The following is a 20,840-nucleotide window of genomic DNA, read 5'->3' as shown; positions in this document are numbered from 1 at the left end:
CAATACCAAACAGCCTCTACGCGTGCTTTCTAGCCAACATTTTCCACCATCCCTGGTCCTTTGCTCTTACCAGACAGATATACAAGTCCCTCCCATCCTCCTAGTGTCCAAGTCAGAAACCTAAGAGTCCTCCTTGACTCTTCTCCCTTCCTCTGCATCTAATCAGTCACCACACATATAGATTCAAACTCCTAAAGACCTCTTATATCCACCCCGTCTGCACTCAGTACCACTGCCTCAGTTCGAGCCACAATCCTTTCTCACAATGGTCATTCCAGTAGCCTGACTAGTTCTCTCTTGCTCCATTTTGTTCTCTCCAATCTAATGGACAACACACTTCCAGAGAGCTTTCTAAAATCTGCAAATAACCATGCTACTACTCCGTTCAACATCTTTTCATGGCTCCCTTTTGCCTGTGGAATAAAATTAGACTCACTTACATAATGCACAAAACTTTCCCAGATCTGCCTCCTACCTACCTGGCCAGCCATTCTGCCTCTCCCACTGGCATTGCAAACTTCTTAAACTGGTTTCCTCCCACATCTTTATTCCTTTGTTCATGCTCCCCCTCTACCTAAAACACATTGCCTCTTCCATATTCTAGCCTTGACAAGTCCTTTTCTTTCAAGAATTCAGAAAGATTTCCCTGATTTCTGTTAGGTGCCTCCCCTGTGCTCACATGCACCGACAGTGTGGTCTGTAACGTCAGATGCTTAGAGAAACCCGAAAAGGAAAGTAATTTCACCCGTCAAAGTATTGTCTGTCTTGGGGACTTTATCCAAACAGTCCATGTCTTATTTGGGGCTCTGCTTCTTTGAAAATCTAGTGCTAAATTATCGTGACCTCACTCATTTCCCTTTTTGCTATGAAACTCTTGTTTGTATAGAACCTAATTTTCATGTCAGGGGGAATTGCTTCAGAAATTCCAGTTGCAAAGCACAGCAGATGCAGACGGCTCTGGGAAAAGAACAGTCAAAGGCAGTTAATCACGAGCCCCTGCTTTTCAGTGAGCAAAGCCAGATGCTACCGTTGTAGGTCAGTGACAGGTAAACTGCAAATAAAGTAAATTATCACAGAGGCCATTTCAGGTGCCGAAGCCTTTATTGGCGTTCTTCATTCTTCAGGAGAAAACACGCACTTGTTTTCCATCAGAAGTGAATAAAGACATCGCTCCTCTGTCTGGATCATAAAAAGATCGCCCGGTTATATATAATCAGTCCACTGGTAGCCCCTGTCCTCAGGATAGGTTCTGACCGTTACAGAGGTGAGCCAACAATGGTGCACTGCCTAGGTTGGCCTTGGGAATCCTTTTGCCTGGGTTTAAACCCTGGCTTGGCCACCTACTGGCTACATGGCCTGAGCGTGACCTTGACCTCTCAGTGTTCCAGTCTGCTCCTCTACAAGAGGAGATTAATAAAGACAATAAAAGTTACCTCACAGGATTGCTGCAAAGATTAAATGACATCCGCAAAATACCCAACACAAGGTAAATGTGCAGTAAGTGGTCTATCGTCTCAGTGCTAAATGGCAAATTCTAATGGAATCCATTAAGAGGCAAGCGCTCTTCTTACACAAATTTTGCTCACATTTCACCCCCTCTCCTAAGCTTTACCTCTAACCATTGTTCTCTTGATAGCACAGTGCAGCTTCATCTGGGACCGTGGTTGAAAAGAGGTTTGGACCGATGCAACAATTTTACTGCAAAGACCTTTTTTTTAATTCCAACATTTTTTCAATAATTTTAATTCCAGGAGGGAAATCTGGAGTCCCTGACTCTATATTTCAGGAAAAGATCCCTGCCCAAGATTCAGTTTGATCCCTCCGTTTTCCTATAGGAAGGTCACTCAGAAGCCCCCCAACTCAGATATTTTTTACTCAGTGGGTTTTAATTCATTACTGTCACTATTCATCCTGATGTTCAACTTGTCACATATTTGGCCAGTAGCATGTCTTTTGACCTACGTCTTGTGTCCTTAATGGTATGTTTCTTTCATTTTTCATATATTTCTTTACTTTTTACCTTCTGCTTTAAGATATTGTAGGCTCATCTTGTACACTCCTTTTCCCAGAGCTGGAATCAGTTATTTTTCCAAGGACTCCTGGTTCTTTTTAGTGGGGAATGCAATTTGAGAAACCAGCAACTTATGGCTATTATTGCTTCTGGACCCCGTAGCTCTGCTTCCAGGTCCAGTCATCTGATAAAGAGGTCAGTGACATGGTAGCAACGCTCAAAGCTCAGAGCACCCCACTCCTTGATCTGCCTAGGGATGAGGTCTCTAGTCATGTTGACTTTTACCATCTTCTCTTAATGAATTCAACAGCAGGAAGCTATAGAAGGATCTTCAGGACCCTTGAGTGTTCCACCTTCCTATTAGAAGGTCAAGAGTGCACAGATGTTTCATGCCATCATACTGGGCACGTGGGGCACAGAAGGATCCCTCCACAAAGATTAATGTTGCCCAGACTGTGAATAAAGAAAAATGCCCAACACCTGCCAGATGTAGAGGTCAGCAGAACTTACTTTGGTGCTTTCTTTAAAAACTTGATTATGGCCCTCAATACCTAAAGCAAAATTTTAAGTTCATCAAAACTGCAGAAGATATTCCAAAGTAAAAGGAAAAACCTATTCTGGTATTTATTTTGATCTGATCACTTCAATAAAGAAAGGAAGGAAGGAAGTGGGGGGAGGGAGGAAGGAAGGAAAGGAGGGAGGAAGGAAGGCGGAGAAGGGAGATGATTTCAACTTTTTGTTTTATGAAATCTCACTTTTTACTTATTTATATATCAATGCAAAAAATCTATCACTAATTAAAATATATGGACAACTATGGACAGATGCATTCTGAGCTATGGATGAAGAGACAGATATAGATATATACTGTACACACACACACACACACACACACACAAAGTATTTAGGATGGGTCGAAATCAGAGGAAACATTTTCTAGTTTCTTTTTCCAAGGATTTGAATCTTTTTTGAGCATGTACAATCCATTCTGTTACATTGTGCTCTGTCCTGCTTTTTCGTTTTTCTCAAATTTGTTTCATCATATTCCCTTAAGAAAGAGTAGCCTATAAGTTCATTGAATTAAAAGAAAATTGTCAAAGGATAAGCAATTTCTTGTGTAGGAACCAGGGACTGGGTCCAATGCTTCACAGATGCAACCCCAATTGGTACCAATGTAAGGAGATTCTGCTGTTGTCCCCATTTCACAGATGCAAATGAAAAGAGACAGCTAGGCATGGGCACTTTTCACTTCACAGAACTGCCTCATCCTGCAACATTCTTAGCTCTAAATTTTGCCATGTCAACTCTTACTTTTTTTTTCTTAGCACTTATTTTCCATTCTCTTAATGGGTCTGAAGGTTCTTCTGAGATCTTCCTGGAGTCTTCAGGTCTATCCTGTGGGTCTATTTTGTGTCTCTCACATGCACGAGTGCACACACATACACACATGCATGTGCTTGTTTCACCATAGACCTAGATTTCCTCATTCACTCAACAAATATATATGGAACACCTGCTCTGCCCCAGGCTCCATTCTACACATGAAGGATACAAGAAGCCTATGTGAAGCTTGCACTTTGCACCTGTCACAGATATTAAAGAAATGTATCAAACAAAAAAAATCATTTATTACAGTTGTAATAAAATGCCATAGTAGGTGTAGAGTATGGAATTACAGCTCCTAACTTGGGGACCTAACCCAAAGTTGAGGGGGAAAAACATCATTTTTATTAAGGACATATTGCACCGATCCCTCCACGAGCACATCCACCTGCTTCCTGATGGTGTGAACTAGTTCCACTCCTCCCCCTTGCTTTCTCACTGCTTGAAGCAACTGTACATCTTTGCTCCATGATACCTTGTCCCTATATCAGACCAAAGGTTGCAGAAATCTCAAAGCTTTTGAGGGTTCAACAGATGCCTGCATTCTGATTGTCACGATTCATTCTCCTATGATAGTTGTTTAACATATATATGCCATAGCTTCTATCTTTAACCTATGGATATGTGTCTTTGGATTTGACATTCTGCCTCAGGTATCCTTTCTCCTGATTGCTCTTACCTGTTAAATGCATGCTATAAAAATGGACACAGGAGGGTTTTTACCGCACTTAGCTCTTCTTACTCATTCCCTCAATCACAAAATGTATACTGGACACTTACCATGTGCCGGGCATTGTGTTACCTACTGAATACATAACCTGGGACCAGAGAAGGCATGACCCCAGCCCTCACGGAAGATTCTCTGTTGCCATATGATTCCTCAAATACTTACTAAAAAATTTTTTTAAAGGCTTAGCACTGTCATAGATGCGATGCAGCAGAAAATAACACCTCTGACCCTGCAAGAATTTAAGTTTTTATGAAGGAGACAACCCCCAGCACACAAAACAATACATGAGAGTACCCTGTTGACAAAGGAAGGTGGAGAGGGATTTGAGTGTCCAGGGGAGATTTATTTGAGGAGATGAGGTTTCAAAAGTGCTTTGAAGAAAAAAATAATCTTGATAACTGATGAGAAGAGAGAAGGCCATGGACAGAAATAATAGAGGACCACCTAAAAAAGGCTGGAGAGAAGACAGCAAAGAGACAGGATTATCCAGATTGCAAGCTCACAAAAAGGAAAAAAAAAAAGGTGGGGCATTAAGTGTTAAGTTATTGAGGATTATTTTTTTTAATTTTTTAAGTGTTTTTTTTTTTTTTTTTTTTTTTTTTTTTTTTTTTTTTTTTGAGAGAGAGAAAGCTTGAGCTGGGGAGGGGTAGAGAGAGAAGGAGACACAGAATCCGAAGCAGGCTCCAGGCTCTGAGCTGTCAGCACAGAGCCCGACGCGGGGCTCGAACCCACGAACTGTGAGATCATGACCTGAGCTGAAGTAGGACGCGTAACTGACTGAGCCACTCAGGTGACCCGAGAATTGTTATCATAGATAATGTGAAACTAAACTGACTGAGCCACTCAGGTGACCCGAGAATTGTTATCATAGATAATGTGAAACTAATCTCATGGTAAGTGAAGAGTTCATGGATCCCTTTCTAGTCATGGTTACACTGTGAAAATTGTCTTTGAAAATGTATCTGGGTATGAGGAACAAAGAAATAAGAGGCAGGGAGACAAATGAGAACATTGTCGATTTGATTCAGGTGTGATGAAATGTGTACAAGTGTGTATCCAATGGGACTAGCAGCAAGGAATCCAAGAGATAATATATAAGCCTGTGCTACAGTCTGAATGGAAGGGATGAGGGAACGGTGGATAGGCATACCAGAGAGGGAATGTGGGAGATGCGGGGGTGAAAGATAGACCAAATGGATAGCAGAAGAATCTTGGTTAAGTTGGGGTTTGTTGTATTTTATTCGGTGGTGGATCTTTTGCATGAAAATGTCCCATGGTCACTTGAAACCATGGGCCCAATGCCTGGGTAAGAAGTCTAGGCTGGAAATCAGGATATCATTGAGGCAGAAGGGATGTCCAACTCTGAAAACAGATGAGCTCTGTGGATAGAGGGGATGCAGAGATCAATTCAAACCTTCAGAAGCCAGAACAAGTTAGCAGTGACTATCTATTAGAAATAAGAAAACAGAATAATTAGACTTCAGATGATAAGAATGTCTATGCCATTGACACCAGACATTTATTATGGTTATACATTTCTTGGGAAAATGTAAATGCTAATTTGAAAAAAAAAAAAAGAAAAAAACCTCTTCATTAAGTTGTCCACGTTCTAATTTTGTGGTTTCTAGAGAGGTCAACACTGTTGGTTTATAAGAGGCCAGCTTCCATAATTATAATTACCTGTCAAATGTTCATGATGGGTGGGAAAATGGTGAACTCCCCATAAAGACAATGAGAAGATAGAAGCTGATTTATTTCCAGTTCCTCCATAAATCATAAGAAAACTGGAAAGTTTCAATTAAGAACAAAAATGGCCTTCAGACAATTTAGTAAAGGTAGGGATCGTTTTCCCCCAGGTTCTTGTCACTGTTGGTTTAAGGCCTATGTTAAAAAGCTTCGGTGATGGGTAACAAGCTTCTATTTCCAAGACTCTTGCAAACAAGGTGCGATCTTGTCATGGAGTATGTTCCACATATACCAACGTATTTGTCAGTGAACTCTCATGACCCCTCTTCCCAATCACATATAAAAGAAGCATTTAAATTTTAAATTGCCATTTCACTTTTAAAATACCAGACAGTGAAGATATAATTGGAAAGATATAATCCATGAGATTTATTTCTGAATGCAGACACCAGTTCCAATAGTCAAAACTTTTAAAAAAATCAAAACATGTTCCAAGTGTTAGTATTCAGTCTTAGTCTGGCTCTGCCTTAAGTGAAGCATGTTTCAATCCATATACTATGCCTGCGTTCAGGAAGTTGTTCCCAACTGGAATATTAACCATGGTGTTGCTAGTTCCTTGCCTTTAAGTGTCTCTCTCACTAGGCAATAGCTGATAGTTTTAGAATCTCACTCCATCATCTTGGTCTGATGAGATCTTACCTAGTTCCAATGTCATTTTCCCTCTGAAATCATTCGTTCATGCATTCAACAAACGGTAAGTGCTGGGTGGATACATACAAAGAAGACAGAAGAGATCCTTGATCTTACAAAGCTTTCATCTGTGAGTTTGTATGCGTGTGGAGGGCCAGAGTGGGGAGGGATTGGGAAGAAAAGATAAACAAATGAGAGGCCAGCACAATTTCAGAGGTAAGTGCTGTGAAGAAGGAAATAAAGAGTGAATTGAGCCAGGGTGGGGAGGGGACTCCTGAGCTCAGGTCTCCAAGAAAACAAGGAGCTATCCATGAGCATATCTGGGGAGAGCGAGTTCCATGCAGCAGGTCTGAGGCGACAGCAAGCTAGACCTATGTAGAAATAGAAAGAAGGTTGAGATACTTGCAGCACTAAGATGGCACACCGATTGTACATGTCACAGCTGTTATGACTTGGAGCCGAGAGGAAAGTGGAGAGAGAGGAGGACGGCATGGGACAGACAGCTCATGTTGAGTCTTAGAAGTCTTGGCTGGGGGCTGGGTTTTATTTTAAGCATAACAGGAAGCCACTAGGGGCGCCTGGGTGGCGCAGTCGGTTAAGCGTCCGACTTCAGCCAGGTCACGATCTCGCGGTCCGTGAGTTCGAGCCCCGCGTCAGGCTCTGGGCCGACGGCTCGGAGCCTGGAGCCTGTTTCCGATTCTGTGTCTCCCTCTCTCTCTGCCCCTCCCCCGTTCATGCTCTGTCTCTCTCTGTCCCAAAAATAAATAAAAAACGTTGAAAAAAAAATTTAAAAAAAAAAAAATAACAGGAAGCCACTGAAGAGCTTGAGACAGTAGAACATGATTTGGTTCGTAGTTTTATTTTTATTTATTATTTTTAATTTTAATTTTTGAGAGAGCATGAGCAGGGGAGGGGGGAGGGAGAGGAGACACAGAATCCAAAGCAGGCTCCAGGCTCTGAGCTGTCAGCACAGAGCCCGACATGGGGCTCGAACTCACTAACCGAACTCACTAACCGTGAGATCATGACCTGAGCCAAAGTCGGACGCTTAACCGACTGAGTCACCCACGCGCCCCTGGTTTGTATGTTTTTAAAACGCTACTTACTGCTGTGCAGAGAAAGCACTGTAGGGTGACAAGAATGGAAGAAAGGAGACCAGGGGAACCGGTTACTGGAGAGGACCCGAGGAAAGTGCACAACAGCTTGAATTTGGGAGAAAAGTGGGAATGGAGGTGAACTGGCAGGTTCAAAATTTAGGGGAAGGGTGTGGCTGGACCAGCTGATGGACTGAATGAGAGAGATCAAGGAAAGGGCCAGTTCATGGATGATGACCTCTATGTTTGTGGCTTCATCAGCTGGGAGATGTGGAGGGCCAGAGATTATTTGGAGAGTTGGAGCAGGAAATTAAGGGATCACCCCCCAACTCTTACCAGTAACTTCTTACTAGTAACCTCCTTAACACTTTAAATACATCTTGTCCCGGTGTGTGCCATGTTTTATTGCAACTTGCATTTTAATAGATTTTGAGTCCCTAGAAAGGATCCTGTTTTATTCATATCCCAGATACTACCAAAGTGTCTGGCACATAGTAGGTGCTCCAAATATACTTACTCAATAACACATGAATTGAAGTAAAATGTTTCAAGTCCAGTTGCTTGTCTTTTTGGAAAAGTCGTGTTTGTGTAATTGAATATAACCTTTTACTTTGATTTATAAACTATGTTATTCACACTGGGAAATAAATACCATAAATTAAAAAAAGAGCTATAATTGTGATTTAGATGTATTATAATTAAAAGAAGCCTCTATTTACATGTAAAACAGGTGATATATTATGTAGAGAAGAAACCACAGAAGTTGTTTATAAACAAGAAATCTTTGGAGTCCCTACAGGGCTTGGATTAGTCCCTCTGAATTTAGTAGGGTTTCCATACATATTTATTTAATAAATGGAATTGAAAGTGATGGAGTATTTTACCTAAAAGCCTTCACTGGTCTATAAAAATTATATACAAGCAGAGTACTTCAAAATAAACTATTAAAATCTAGGAAGGATTTAAATTTGCTATCTCGGAAAAGAGAACCATTGATATTTAAAGGCCCCCGTAAGGTATCAAACAGTCAACTTTTCATGTGAATTGACCCCTGGAGATTATACTTTCTGGGGCTGCACAGCATTTGCTATTTCAGTACAGTGTTCATTGCATGTAACTTACTGTTTTTGTTGTGGCTGCTTCACTATATCTCATACTTATAGGAAAATGAAATGTTTAAACCACAGAATCCCAGGTGGTTCACCTGACAGGTGTAAAAGCAATGTGATACAGAAATAAAACACTGTCAGTTTTTGATTACTGGGAGGAGAAGTTTTGATGCAGCATGCAGGCTTGAGGTTTTTTTTTCCTTTTCTAAGCCAGAGTGTTCTATAAAATCCCCACCTACACAACCACTAACAAAAAGCACAGAGAAAAATCATCCCCTGGGTGCGGTAAGGAACAAATTGGAAGAAAGGCTGGTCTTCCTTCCATGTAGCTAATATACAAGAAATTACAGAAACACATGAGCTCAAATGGAGAAATAGGATGGATGAGGACTCTGTGGTTTATGGCTGAAAACTGAAGCCACTGCAAGCCAGGAATTCTGCATTTCCTGTCTATCAGGACCTGACCAGTCGGTCACAGGGTAAGGTGGGACACAGAAGAGGATGGATGCTAATGAATGAAGAGCCAACAACAATAAACAGAAGCATTACCCACTGGAACTCTTAGTAAACAAGCCCTGTGCCACACACATGGCCATAAGCTTTGTGTTTGTTGTCACTAAGTCCACAATCATGGCAAAAGAAACGGCAATTCAAAAAGACTGAGAAACGTATTCAAAACTATATTTCTTAGGACACCTGGGTGGCTCAGTCGGTTAAGCATCTGATTCTTGATTTCAGCTCAGGTCATGATCGAGTTTGTAAGATTGAGCCCCACGTCAGGCTCTGTGCTGACGGTGTGGAGCCTGCTTGGGATTCTCTCTCCCTCTCTCTCTGCCCCTCCTCCACTCACGCTCTTTCTCTCTCTCAAAATAAATACATAAATAAATGTTAAAACAAACAAACAAACAAACAAACAAACATAAAACTATGTTTCTAGTAAGAGGCAGGCCAGAATCCAAACCCAGGTACACTGGATCTAAAACATTGCCTTGAACTAGTGAGTGATGCAGGCTGGTCTCGCCTTATCTGCCAGGGACTTCAACAGGAGGTTTGGGGGAAAGGTTTAGCACTGCAGTCTCCTAAGCAGCTTCCTTAGAACCACCTGTGAACTTTTTTTTTCCCATTTGGGGAACAGAACTCTACTGTACCTCAACTTCCCTCTCTGGCACTCAGGAGTTCGGAGTCCGTGTTCGGAGGTACCACAAGCGAAACTCATAGTACCTCTTTGGCCACAACATGTAAGCGTCACCAGCTCTCCAGCCCGCGTGTCTGTGTCTATGGCACTTACCACCTAATGGCTAAGCCAATATCACATGCTTAGGTGAAGTTCAGGAACACAATTGAAAGGGTGAAAGTCTAAATGAGAAGTATGTTGCACGGGGTGGGGGGGGGGGGGGAAGTACGATGGGAATCCATCAGATCGAGTTTCTTACCTCAATCTGTCATAAAGTATTGGGAATAATCTAAATTTAAAGTGCTTTATGCAATATAGTCCTTGAGAGCAATGAGAAATACAATTCAGCATGTTTTTTCAAGATCTTCCAACATTGTATCATATTATCAAAAGTCTTTCCAGACATTTCATATGTTTTCCCCAAACTGCTTTAGATTGCAAACACCAAGTTCTTTTCCTGCTAACATCTCACAAAAGCCCTGGAGGAGGAAGCTGTGATATGTCTTCATTCCAGGGTGCTGTCCTCACTCCCGGTGTTCACTGCTCCAATGCCGACTCTCCTGCAATGCCCCTCATGCCCTCCCGTTAACCTGTACTGGAAGCCTTGAGTTTAAAGCCAAATTAGTTAAAACTCTTAACTTTTTACTTGGGCCCTGAGAGTGACTTTGGGTCTTTATGAATGTGTGTGCGTTCCTCTGATTCTAATAGAAAGTAATAATGTGTATATGTGTGTCTGTGTATTTCTTGGCAAAATGAATAAATCTCTTACCTCTTTCTTTTTTTAATGGTTATTTATTTTTGAGAGAGAGAGAGAGGAATCGAGAGAGAAACAGAGGATCCAAAGCAGGCTCTGTGCTGACAGCAGAGAGACCAATGCGGGACTTGAACTCATGAACTGTGAGATCATGACCTAAGCCACAGTCAAACACTAAACGAACTGAGCCACCCAGGTGCCCCTGAACCTCTAATCTCTTAATTACAGTCTGAATGCCAAAAGAACAGATTTTAGGATTCGATGTATTTCCTTTCCTTCCAGACAATGTGGATTGACTTTTCCTTTTCACGGGCAGGTAAGTAGATAGATGGATAACCGATAGATGGAATTGATAGATAAATGGATGGATGAGAAAGAGGGGTGGGGGGTGGGGTGACTGGCAGACTCTAAATTTTTTATTAATGTTTACTTATTTTTGAGAGAGAGAGCAGAGGAGGGGCAGAGAGAGAGAGGGAGACACAGAATCTAAAGTAGGCTCCAGGCTCTGAGCTATAACACAGAGCCCAATGCAGGGCTCAAACCCACGAACCGTGAGATCATGAAGTCAGACGCGTAACTGACTTAGCCACTCAGCACCCTGACAGACTCGAAATCTCGGTTTGGGTCATCCTGAATGAAAACCTATTTCGGTGCTCATAAGGCTCCTGAGAATGATCCTTCTGTCACCTCTCGCTCTCTTTGAGCCGTGTACTCTGGTCTGCTTTCTTCCTTCCATTTCAAAGCAGTAGGTAGCTGAAGCAGTTCCCCTGGAAATCTTGGCCTGCTGTTTCATAGACTCATTTATCCTGTCTTCTGCTTTTGACCCCAGCTGCTCCCCCCACCTCGTGCACTCCGACTCACTGGCCATAACAGCAAAGGCCCAGGGTGTTCCGTGAAGTTTTCTTTCAGAAGGCCATGCCGGGCTTCTAAGTTCACCAAAGGGGTGTCCTCAGCTTGGCGAGTGCTGCAGACAGCAAACCACCAGCACCAGCTGACACGTGAGGTTTCTGTGCAAAGCCTGCCCTATTTGGCCCTTCCTGCCAACAAATGTGCTCCATCAAAGAAACACCAGGCAGAGGTCCTGATGCTCTTGAGCCTATGGATTCCAGAGTCAGCAAAAGGAAAATATGGTGAACAACCAGTTAAGGTCCCCTGACCCCAGAGCCAGCTCCCAGGTGAAGGCAACAGTTCCAGAACTCTGTTCCTCCCAGTGTGTGATGCTATATCCGTTAAAAATTTATTCTTATTGACAAGCACCTCAGTGAGAACTAAATTAGACTGGTTTTTTTCGAATATGTAGCCACTCTCATCTTCACAGAAGCAAGAAATATTATTAAAGAGGGAGAGGAAAAAATAACGGGGCGATACAGGGCATGTGAGGAAGAAACTAGAGAAGTCCTAGGTAAGACTAGCAAAGTGCCCTATTAGGGGATGCAGGCAATAGGAGCCTAGACCATTTTAGTCTTGGTGTGAAGGCTCTGAGCCTTGGAGAGGGTGATGGGGGGCGGGAGGGATCGTGTCCTTTCACTACCTGTAAAGTGGTGGGAGGGGTGGTTCAAAATCGAGTAAACCTCATTTCTCATTTCTCATTACTTCTATTCAGGTTCTCCTTCACACCCCACTCAGGCCCCTCCGGCCACTTCTGACAGTCTTCTACCATCCCAGACACGTCACCCAGAATTTTCCCTAAGCCCTTTCCTGACTTACTTTCTATCACTTCCTGCCCTCTAGCATGTTTTACACATTTTGCTGACATATAAACAGACTTCCATCTGCGTTGTTCCCCCACCATAGCTCCACTGTAGCTAGAGAAGGGCCTGGCTAGAGCAGACCCCCGCTAAGCATATGTTGACACTTTGCATGAATGAATGAGCAAAGGACAGCATGGCCACCCACAGAACCCGTTTCAAGATCCGACCTCTTCTCTCCTCCTTCAGACACTGTGGTTTGACTTTTCTTGTTTATGTTCATCAGAGCAGAAGTCGACATCCTGATCACCTACTACTAAGACAAAAGAAGGGGTCACGTTCACGAGAATCTCAAAGTTATATAAGCCACACCAAGTGAAGGTGAGGCCGTAGATGGGAGTTTGTCAGTCTGGGCATGCGTTAGATTCCACAAACTAGCATGGTTGAGGCTTTCAACCACCTGCATGCTGGACTTCAGATGCCAGAGGGTGCCTGGTGCTCCTGCGGCACAGGTGAGATCAGGTGAGCAGGACGAGAACAGGGACTGAATGACCGTGTTGCTGCCTGGTAACACGGCTGTGTAACAGCATCACATGTGAGGCTGCTGCACCTGACCCAAACCTACCTGCCGGGATTTCCATGGTCCTTTCTGGAAAATGATTAGGGCCGATTTCAATACCCAGATAGGACTGAGATCCAGTGGTTTAGGGAAACCACTTACCTTGCCTGCAATCCCTCCTCAGGATTTCTGTAGCGCAAGAAACAGCCTATTTCCCTACGGGCCATGTCGCACAAGGGTAGGTGTGTTACAGCATATAAAGCAAACCTGTGAGTGTTGTAGGGAAGCTGCTGAGTATAAATGCCAGGCTTCCAAAATCTGGCTGTGAACCCAGTGCCCAGGAAAGTGGGTTATACCACTTACACCATTCTTTTCATGTGAAAAGACATTCTCATTTCCCAACCATAAGGTCACCAAATAAATTCTGAAGTGAAATTGGTTTATAATTTGGGACTTGCCTAGAATACTGCAGTTTTAAAATCCGTAACACAAGGCAGATAAATCACAGATCACACTGGCAAAGACACATCCTGACAAGTATACTGGGCAATTTATGAACTGTTTACACTGGTTTTATTGAAATCTGGGCAGAAGCTATGGCTAATGGCTCACGTTACCCAATGCATAGTAAGAGCTCAAGTGATAGTAGCTGCTATTTTAAGAACGACAAAGGCCAAAGACTATGGTTAATGTCTGATGTGGAAACTCTAAGACACCGCAGTGGTGGTTTTAGAAGATGCTCTTTATAAAGATTTTGGATTATTGCCCCTTTTAGTTACTTAGGTGTAAGAAGGTATTTTTCTTCTAGGCTTCCAATGTCTTTTTTGGGCCCTAAATCCAATCACCTGTGAATCTGTGCACACTTCTGAAGGAGCTCTGTGTTAAGGGACTCTGGGGATGCCTATACCTTCTTTCCAGGTGTGTTAGTTGCATTAAAGGGCAGTTGTCTCCCCAACAGTCTTCACACCTTCCTCCACAATAAACATAACAGGTATTGCCTTTGCAGCCCAATCCTGGAGGCCAACGCACTCACACTGGGGAACGAGCAGGCGCAGAATCACTGAACAAGAATCAGCAGCATGGGAGCACCTGAGTGGCTCAGTTGGTTGAGCGTCTGACTTCGGCTCAGGTCGCGATCTCATGGTTCGTGAGTTCGAGCCCTCGCATCAGGTTCACCACTGTCAGCACAGAGCCTGCTTCGGATCCTCTGTCCGCCTCTCTCTCTGCCCCTCCCCCCACTTGTGCTCTCTCAAAATTAAATAAAAACACTTAAAAAACAGAATCAGTAGTATGGCTATGAGCTGACCTCCTTTCCTACTCCTACAAATATACAGTCTTACTTTATATAAATTATATAAATTATATTGACCTATAAATCAGGTTCTCCCTCTTTATTAGTTTCCACTCAATAATATCACTTTCAAGATGTACCCAGGCGCTGTATGATTATTGATTCTTCATCCTGATAACAGGTTTTTGTGTGTCCTTGTCTCATTTTACTTACTCTTTCTTCAGCCATGGTTTCCTCCAGCTTCTCGCTACCACAAACTGTGATGCAAACAGGGATCCTTAGACGTGTTGAAGAGAAGTCTACAACCAAGAACAGGGTTGTGGGAGTGTTAGGAGATACACATATATAATTTCATTAGTACTGCCAGATTTCTCTCCCGCAGGTTTCTACCAGTTTATACTTTCTCCAGAATATGAGAATTCCCATTTCATTCCCATCGCCAGTGCTCGCTATCTTCCTAATTATCAATCTCAGAAGTATAAAAAATTGTATCAGCCTTGTATTATCCATCTGAGGAGTATAAAGGATTATATCTTTACTGTTTTAATTTATAATTCTCTGATTATTTGTAAGCGTAAGAATCTCTGATACTTAAAAGCACTTAGGTTCCCCCTGCTTGTGAATTACCAATTCACGTCTGTTCATTATTTTCTACTTTGTTTTATTTTAACTGCACATCAATAGACACTTCCATTATGTTCTAGATAATAATCCCGGTGGTTTTTAATGTTGCAGATATAGTTCCTGGTCCCCAATTGGTAAGTTGTTTTGTTACCTTCACTGCCAAAAAATCCTTCATTTTCTTGTAATCTTAATCCAACAACCCACTCTTTTTTTTGAGATCTTAAAAAAAAATTTTTTTACATGTATACATTTACGTCAAAGAAACATGTCCACAACATACTGGTAAAAGAAAAACAATGAGTTCTAAACCAGCATGTATACTATGATCCTACTTATGTATAATTATTCACAAGCAATAAGTATGCCCCCTTCATTGGTTTGGGTATAAAATAAAGTCATATTTCTTTTACTATTCAAATTATAATATCACCAATCCTATTCTACTCAGTTTAACAGAAAATATCACTTTTCCTTCTTGGCTCTCCTTGCCCAAGATTCCTCAAAGTTAGTTTTGTTGATCTTTTCATAGAACTAACTCTTGGTTTTGTTGATTTGTTCCTACTGTTTTTCTATTCTTTGTTTCATTTATATCTGCTTTACTCTTTATCATTTTCTTCCTTCTGCTAACTTTGCTCAACCCACTTTTAAGTTTTAGGGTATGTGCTTCAGTGTTTTATTTAGAAAGTCACATTTTTAAGTGTAGCTTTCTAATTGGTATAGACTTTAAAAACATCAATTTTGGGGCGCCTGGGTGGCGCAGTCGGTTAAGCGTCCGACTTCAGCCAGGTCACGATCTCGCGGTCTGTGAGTTCGAGCCCCGCGTCAGGCTCTGGGCTGATGGCTCGGAGCCTGGAGCCTGTTTCCGATTCTGTGTCTCCCTCTCTCTCTGCCCCTCCCCTGTTCATGCTCTGTCTCTCTCTGTCCCAAAAGTAAATTAAAAAAAAAAGTTGAAAAAAAAAATTAAAAACATCAATTTTAACTTTTTTCACATGAAAAGCAAATTTCTTCAATGATATCAACTAAAAAGTCCTTCTTTGTGGTGTAATTTGTATTATTTAATAAGGACTAGATTCTGAGCTCTTCTTTATATTTTATCAGCCCTCTTTGAATTCATTTATTCTTTTATCCATTAATTCACTTAACAAATATTTACTGAGCTCCTGCTATAACTGAGATATTATTTTATGTGCTGGGAAAACAGACAAAAGTTCCTGATTACCACAGAGCTTATCTTGGGGTAGGTAGGAAGTGTAGAGCCCTAAAAGTCATTTTAAGCATTTTGGTGTTTGGGGTGCCTGGGTGGCTCAGTCAGTTAAGCGTCTGACAGGTCATGATCTTAGCCCCATGTCGGGCTCTGTGCTAACAGCTTGGAGCCTGGAGCCTGCTTCAGATTCTATGTCTCCCTCTCTCTCTGCCCCTTCCTCGCCCATTCTCTGTCCCTGTCTCAAAAATAAATAAAACATTTAAAAAATTAAGAATTTTGGAGTTTACCAAAATAACAATAACAATAAAATAACAGCTGATACACATATTGCATTACCATATGCCAGGCACTGTTCCAAGGACGTTATACATATTAATTTACCTAATCCTCTCGACAACCCCACCTGAATGATGAGGAAGCCACAGCACAAATAGCTTAAGTAACTTGCCCAAGATCAGGTAGCTGGGTCACATGACTGATTGGGTCTGATTCTAGAGCCTGTGCTCTTACACACTACCTTGCACAGTCTCTGATTGGGATGGGAAACCACTGTACAAATACCATAACTGATCTAGATGTTAGGTTTACTTATGTTGACACCAGGCTGTAGGTGGGGCAAGAGTAGAAAACGAAGACCAATTAGGGACTATTTCAATAGGCACAACAAGAGATGATGGTGATTTGGACTAATTAGTAGCAATGGAGGAGGTATGAGGAGTCACATTCTGGATTTGTTGACAACTGGGCAGTGGAGTATTGAAGAGAGAGGAGTCACTGATGATTTCAAGGTTTTCAAAGATGCAGTTGTCATTTTACTAAATGGGGAAGAGTTCCTAAAGAACAAATTAAGGGAAGAAAACTCCCTTAATCTTTTAGATGCCATTATATAAGGGGATCAGTAAGATCCCTTTTAGATGTCATCAGACACTCAAGTGAGATTTGAATAGACTGTTGTATATGTGAGTCTGGAGTTGAGAGTCCAGATCTGTCCAAGAGATAAAATTTGTAACATTACCATATCAACTTAAAAAACTAGAAGATATCACCAAGGAAGAGAGAATAGGTCAAAAAGGTCCAAGGACTGATCTTGGTGTATTCCAGCATTAAGAAGGCACAGAGATGCAGAGGAAATGAAAAAAGAAAATCAAGATGAGCAGCCAGTGAAGGTGGTGTAAAACTAGGAGGCTACAGTTCTATAGAAGCCAAGTGAATCGAGTGTTTGGAGGAGAGAGTTACCTACTTTATCAAATACCAGTAATAGGTGACATTTAGTACCACTATTTGTTTTTCTAAACTGATGTTTCAGCAACACTGCCACAAGATCTTATTAGTCATAATCATTTAGTGGTTTTCTTTTATTTCTTGTTGGTTTATGTAAAAACTCATAAATCTACAAGGAGATAGTTTTGTGTCCTTTCCTCATTTCCTATGAATATGCCTCTGTGGTAGTTGTTAGAAATGTCCACCGATATTTCCGTATCTTCCCCTTTCTAGGCCCATTAATAGGATTCCACTTCCTGCCTTGCCAGTACATGGGTGGGGCCATGTGGCTATTTCTGGCCAACTGAGTTTTGAGCAAGTGACATTGTTGCTTTGGAACCACAGCATTTAATTGTGGATGCCAGACCTTCCCAAGTTGTCATCTTCCCTTAGACGTAATGACTGGCAATGTTTAAGATGATGGCTTTTCCATCAGCCTCCCTCTCCGAGGGACAACGAGCCCGACCCCTCTGCCAACCCATAAGGAACGTTTAGTGTGAGCAAGAAATAAACTTGTGGAGGCGAAGCCGTGGTGGCCGCTGTCCTGCCCTCAGCTGTCTCGTGGGACAGCGATCACAGGCAAGTTCTCAGCTCCCTCCTGCCTTGGGTTCCGGCCGGTGCTCTTGCCAAAACGGCCGTATCTCCCCCGTGGACCCAACCAAAATCACCTTCCAAGTGTCTTCACAAAGATTTTTGGCCAAGGAGACCTTGTACCTGCCTCCACCACGGCATCCTCAGCCTGGGGCGCCGGAGCTCAGGCGGCCCCGCGCAGCCCCCCAGTGGAGCGCGCTCCGGGAGCCCCGCGCAGCCGCCGCCGCCGCTCGGGCTGCGGTGGGGAAGCCCTGCCCCCGGCCCGCCTCCTCGCCCGCACCCCGGCTGCGGCGACCGCGGCTTCGAGGACCCAACCCCCGGCCCTGCCGGAGCGAGGGTGGCCGTGACCCCAAGGGCGACGTACAGCGCCATCTTTCCCGTCTTCAGCCGCATCTCCCGGGAAGTGGGCCCGGAGACCGTCGACCACGGATACGCGCCCACCGCGCTGGGGGCGCTGCCTACACCTAGGAGACGCTCGGGCCGCGCAGAGCTCAAGGGCCGCCCGCAGCCCCGCCCCCCGGGCCTGTGCCCGCCCCGTCCTTCCTCCCGCCGGCGTCCTGGCGCCTTCTGGACGCCCAGCGGTGGCTCAGGCGGACGGCCGGGGTCTCTGCACACCTGCCCGCCTCCATCGCCGGCCGCCCGTGGGGGAGGAGGGCGCCGTGCGTGGGCCCAGCAACTGGCTCAGGGGCCTGACCGCCGTGGGCGTCAACTTCACCACCTTCGACCTCGTGCCGCTGGTGCTGAGGCATCTGCAGACCAGCCGCTATTGACACGGGGAGCTGAGCTTCGCCGTGCGGGGGACGACTGACCCTTTTGTGTCTGAGCACGTGGGGCCAGGGTGCGCTTGGTTCCACCCTGGGAACCACCTCGGAGCACGCTGTAGAACAAGCTGGGCGCCTGGACTCTGTCCCAGAGTAAAGCCAGCGGCTTCTGAAATGCCACGTTGGGACTGGTGGGCGGGGGCTCCCAGAGTCTCCCCCTCCCCGCTTCCCAGGGCTGGCGCTGTCCCCTGGAGGCTTTGCCTTAAATGCCCAGAGCTGGGAGTGACCAGCGCCACCTCCTGGCACTCTGTGGCCTTGGACATGCTCCTAGTTGTACTGACCACCTGCCCAGGGGGGTGAGAGCCAGACTCCACCCGCACAACGGGAGGAAACTCCACAGAGTGTAAGGAGAGGCCTGGCCTCCGGGCCCTAGTGAGGTGGGGCCAACCTCCTGCTCAGCTGGAGCTATAAATGCAGCCTTGCCCAGCCCTGCCCCTCCCTACCTGTGCTGCCTTTCCCAGATGACAGGACGCCTCTGTCACCAGAGGAGAGAACAGGCTTCTCCCAAGAGAAGGACCCTGGACTCGACAGCCAAAGTAGGGCCCCAGGAGTGGGTCTTCCTCGCTGTTGCCCACTCACCCAGTTTGTGATGGTCCCGGGAGGGTCATACCTCCTCCGGGCAGCAGGATCTGAAGAGTTGGCATGGATTTGGGTCTGAGTCCTAATCTGGTGGCATCTGTTGAAAACTGGGCGCCCAGGTCGTCTCCTCCGGGCGGGAAAGTTCCCATCCCTCTCCCACAAGTCACACCAATGAGGCCCGGCCTCAGGCCCTGACCCTCTGTCCGTGGCACAGCAGCTCCTGGAGGGACTTGTGGCAGCTGTCACCGCCCTGGCTCCCCCCTGAGTGGACACTTGGCCAAGAACAGGGTGATTTAAGGCCCACAGGGTTTTCTGATTTCCATAAACAGAGTGCAGAGAGGCAGCTAGCAGCCTGATCTTCCAAAGTGGGAGCCCCTGAGACAGTGTGTGGCCTAGGTGTGGCAGCTCGCAGGGGTTGAGGTGCCTCAGGGAAGCGGTCTCATGGAGAAGTCCACCGGGGCCTGCTAGGTGTCACAGGGATACAGAAACACTCATTTCCGAGTGACGTTTGGAGTTTCTTGATTCCCTTTGGTTTCGGTTTTCAGTCTGGCTGACCCCGCACCTGACCTGTGCGGTCTGGTTCCAGGCAGAGGGTGACCAGAGGGTCATTTTTCATAGATGGCTCCACAGCCACCGTGTGTGAAAAGGGTCTGAGAGGGCGTGTTTGCTTCCTGAACATTTCCAGTGGTGACTTTCGTGTCTCTTCTTTCTTCTGTCACCTTTCTGTTCTTGCCTTTGACTTGTGGGTATGAAGACCCCATCGGGCAGCCTGAGACTCTTTCCCCAGGGTCCCAGGCAGCCTGCGATGACTGTCCTGTTGGGTGGGCTTCCCTGATCATCTCCTGGCCTTGCCCGGTGCCCAGGCTGGGAAGGAGAAGCAGACCCATTTCAGGGAGACGAGGTGGGGACCCAAGGGTCCTCAGGTGAGAGAAAGCAGCAGGGGCCAGGGGTCCACTCCAGGCAAGTGACACCAAATGAATAGTCTGAGCCACAGGCTGGGCAGCAGAGGAGAGGGTTCCAGGTCCTGCTGGCGGGGGTGTTCCTCCCCAAGGTGGCTCCCAGCCAAGTGGGCCTCCAGAGCACGCCCATCCTCAGCCCTGCACACAGTGGGGCTGTGCCCTCTGCAGTCACACGCCTCCCACTGGTGTCCCTCCTGATCTGGAGTAACATTTTGATGCCATGAAGACACTTTGTTTATATACTTTAAAGACTGTTTCTAAGAGAGTATTATTTAATATGAAAATGACCAAAAAGAAACCAAAGAAAGAAAGAAACTCTTGGGGTTTTTAAGCAACTAAAAACATTTAGGTTTTATGGAGTGCAGCATCCTGATTTGGTCTCTCTCTCTCTCTCTCTCTCTCTCTCTCTCTCTCTCTCTCTCTTAATCTCTTTGAACTAGTCAGGACCATGATGAAGAGTAATGATGGGAGTAGGGATCCTCATATTATCAAATGGCATTACATAATGTTTGTAGTAGGCTTTAATCAAGTTAAGTAATTTCCATTTATTTCTAGTTGTCCAGATTTTTTTTTTCAATCATAAATAGGAATTGGATGCTATCAAATGCACTTTCAGCATCTATTTCGTTAACA

At 44.6% G+C, this 20,840-nt stretch overlaps 1 long non-coding RNA gene across 3 annotated transcripts in view; it reads right to left on the bottom strand.

Moving 5' to 3' along the window:
• LOC131507767 (uncharacterized) overlaps positions 1–18,345 on the bottom strand; it is a 62,394-nt gene extending 44,049 nt beyond the window's left edge. For 2 of the 3 annotated variants that reach the window (XR_009259693.1, XR_009259694.1), the window contains exons 1-2: positions 18,213–18,345; positions 14,383–14,468 (exon numbers count right to left, since the gene is read on the bottom strand). This is a non-coding gene — a long non-coding RNA (uncharacterized LOC131507767). Of the gene's footprint in view, positions 1–14,382; positions 14,469–17,925; positions 18,061–18,212 lie in introns of those variants that run through there. The other variant, XR_009259692.1, reaches the window with a different exon arrangement.
• Positions 18,346–20,840: the final 2,495 nt, after the last annotated feature.

This window comes from Neofelis nebulosa, chromosome 3 (genome assembly GCF_028018385.1).
Source record: "Neofelis nebulosa isolate mNeoNeb1 chromosome 3, mNeoNeb1.pri, whole genome shotgun sequence".
In the NCBI taxonomy this organism is placed as follows: Eukaryota; Metazoa; Chordata; class Mammalia; order Carnivora; family Felidae; genus Neofelis; species Neofelis nebulosa.
This window is presented reverse-complemented; position numbering and strand designations above follow the sequence as displayed.